The sequence below is a fragment of the Triticum urartu genome, chromosome 2A (genome assembly GCF_056163025.1).
Source record: "Triticum urartu cultivar PI428250 chromosome 2A, HENAU_Tu73, whole genome shotgun sequence".
Classification (NCBI taxonomy): domain Eukaryota; kingdom Viridiplantae; phylum Streptophyta; class Magnoliopsida; order Poales; family Poaceae; genus Triticum; species Triticum urartu.
Window position 1 is genome coordinate 402,883,791 of NC_141874.1, and position 3,662 is coordinate 402,887,452.

The window sequence follows — 3,662 nt, forward strand, 5'->3', positions numbered from 1 at the left end:
CATGATCAATTTTTTCCAAGGCTACTCTTGGTGGCCATTGTATTTAAGTATGGATGGAGTGGAGCAATACTATCTTTATCTTAGCCTCGTAGGGCTCTCCTAGCGCCAAGGCTCGCCTTCCCGCCTCGCCCACCGGACCCCGCCATGGATAATCCCTTAGATCCTAGGATCCCGCTGGCTGCCCTCTCGCTGCGGCCCACAACACTGCCACCTTTGAGAGAAACCCACATGTGTTTTAGAGGGGATCCATTGCTCTAGAATCACAAATCGGTGGCACCGTAGGACATGCCAGGGCATGTTTCAGGTGGTGGCAGCAAGGGCAAATCGGATCGAGGAAGCGTCGCATCGATTAGAGAGAAGTTCCAAGGATCCGTGCCTGGCGTGGCATAAGGCAGAGGCGCAAGTCAATCTTAGGGGAGATATGCTAAGGGATGTCAGTATTTGGTAGCGTCATGTTGATTTCGAGCTAGGGCTAATGGCAGAGATCATATTCACATAGTCGATTGCAGAGGAAAGAACGCGCATGCCTGCGCAATGGCATGAGCAGCCTGTGCAACTGTTCAAATGGGCAGTAGGAGAAGCCAAATCTCGAGACCAGTTGCAGCGGCGGCACTGGGCATGCATCGTAGGCAAGGTGAGCTGCCCTCCTTCCCCGCCAGCGATGCAGTGACCTAGTCGGTTGCTGCCGCAGTGAACTTGCAACGCCATGTCGGTTTGCAACCTTGACAATCCCTCCATCTATATGTATTGTATTCCTGTGAAAATACTTGGTCGTTTGGAAAAAGATGGTAATTGATTTATCACTAGTTTTAGAATGCTTGGTCGTGACAATCAATCGAAGCCACAACCAGAAGTTTCCATCGCGTAATAGTTTATAGTCGGTCGCACCAACAGACGGTCGGTTGGACCCACGTCTCATCAAAGGGACACGCATCGGCTTGGTCTGACACATACGACTAGTTACATCACTGACTTGTGCGACCGGATTTGAGCAGTGTAGTACTCCCTCTATCTTAGTTTACAAGTCTTGGACGTGTACCTAGGTCGTTAATTTGACCAACTTAATAAGAGGCATACATTACGAAAAATATATCATTACAAACTTCAAATACTCTATTTTTAATGATATATTTTTTGTGTTAAACAATTTATTTTATATAAGTTACATTGATGACCTAGATACACGTGCAAGCCTTGTAAATTGAGACGGAGGGAGTACCTGAAATTTATGTTCCACTAAACTCATCGGGAGCCGTTTCGGGCCTCGAAACCAAAACCATCAATTAATATTTAATCGAAAATTACTCTACCTTCCTCCCTGAACTTGTGTGTGCGTCTTCCTTCTTTTTTGGGGGTGATAATATTCCTTCTTCTTTTGCTCCCGTCTTTCTTCTTTTGCTTTGGGTGTTTCGCCACATGTGTCACGTTCTCTGCGAGGCATGAATAGAACAATGCTAACAATGAGACGACTAGCAAATTAGATCATTTTTATCGCCATATGGCACTGGGCTGCCATGTTTTGTGCTCCTCCATCGTACTCCAGTGGAAAACTTGAGTATACCACACGGTTCTTTGCTCCTCCTCAAGTTGTCGGCACATTTATATGAGCAGTCAAATCACAAGGCCCCGCCTTCCGGCAGTAATGAGCTGTCAAATCACAAAGGCCCTCGCCTCTCTTGAAACTGACCAAGCTAGACTGCCCTACCCTCTAGCCTTTTAAAAAATATATACTTTTGTATAGTAGTATCGATGGATTGCGCCATGGAGCAAAACTAACAAGATCAAATTAAAGAAAAAAGGTGGCACATATAGAGAGCGCTCAACGCCAAATTATGCATATAGTACTATTAAAAAAGCTAGTACGTGCTTAAATGGGGTGCTAAATTCTATTAAAGAAATTAGCATACCTATTTAATTCCTGGGTTCTTATTTTTTATGCCACTAGCTGTGTATCACTACTCAGTTTTGCCATTAGAAGTTACAACTACTCAAAAATGCCATTGATCCGTGAGATGCCTGCTCAAAAATGCAATTAGATATCTCAAAAATGCCATCGTTAAGTTAGATGTTTGCTCAAAAAATTCCATTAGACATTGTTATTTTCACGTCAAACCCGTTGACCATGTTATATGACAAAAATAAGCTGATTCTCACAATGATAAGTGTGGCCCCGCTTGTCAGGAGTAACGAAGCAAATAATTTTACAGGAAAATAAGAACGCTGTTGGGATCAAGTAGGCCCCACACTTTATTTTACTGTAGTGATATAGAGGGAGAGCTGGCATGTTGGTCCATCGGCATTTATGTCATTATAACATGGCAAAAGAGATTTGAGTCTCACTAATGGTGTCTAGCACAACACACCCCTCAAATAAAACTAAGCACCCTGAAATTCTTTGACAAAACTAAGCACCCTGAAATTCTTTGACAACTAAACTGCTGGCTATATGATGTTGGCCATATATATTGTACGTATATAATGTGAAGAAACGAGTGGTAGTACTATACCAACTAAAAGATGAACTGTAAGAAATACTAGTATGTACATACTGAAGAGTTAAAGTAACGAGAAGGAACATAACATAGTTCTGCTGGGGGCTCGGCACAACAGACCCCTCAAATAAAAATAAGCACACCTGAAATTAAACTAAGCAACTAATCCGGTAGACACTGCATTAGAACCACCACGAGCAATGACATGCCACCTTACTCGGACTCCTCGTCCATGTGCTCAACTTCGTCCTTGTCCCTCTTCCTCTTGGCCGATACTTCTTTGCTTGAACCACACACTTGGCTCTTGCTCTTCATCCAACCCTTGTAGATATTGAAACAAAGGTAGGCATCCATTGCAGCGTAGTGGATGTGGTCTATATCTAGTACATTCCACTACCATGCACGATGAAACTTGGGCGGAGGTTTCTTCAGTTTACCGTACGAAGGATGACCCATGGCTCCTGCCAGGGTCAGCATTGAAGGCTGATCACGGGAGGGCACCAACCCATTCTTCTGGCGGTCAAAGGGCTTGCCTATAACAAGGCCTATCCGACCCAGGACTGTTCTGTCATTCCTAAAGTCTACAGTAACGAATTTGACTAGGCCTCCCTTGAGGAAGTTCTCAAATTCCTCACACTCAACGTTAGCATGGCATATGTGGTAGACCAAGCATAAGTCATGCACGCAAACCTGGATCACAGTGGGCTTCATCTTCTCTTCCTCCTTTGGATTCTTCTCTTTGTCCAGGGTTGTGGTGTACTCAATATCTAGCCCAGCGGCCCACTCATCATTTGAGTTTTCGAACATGCATCTGAAGCGAGCAAGGCATCCTTTCACCGTCGCGGAAGAACGGGTGTAGATGACATCGAACTCATCGCCGGTGATGGTTCTAACCTTGTACTCACCACTGATCATGGAGATTTGGGACGCCATGGATTTGGGAGGAGGGTTAGGATTAGTGGAACAGCTGTAATGTGAAAGGATGGGACGACTAGGAGCGAACTGCCGTAATGTTAAAGGACGTCCGGGGACGAGTAGGAGCGAACTGCCAGTGGTTTTTTGATTGTAAAAATGCTGAGTGGGGCGTGTGAATGGCAGGGTAGTGGCTTGCCTGGTGGACAAATGGATTCATGCACAGTAATATGGGGGCCCAATTAGATGTCATGTCTA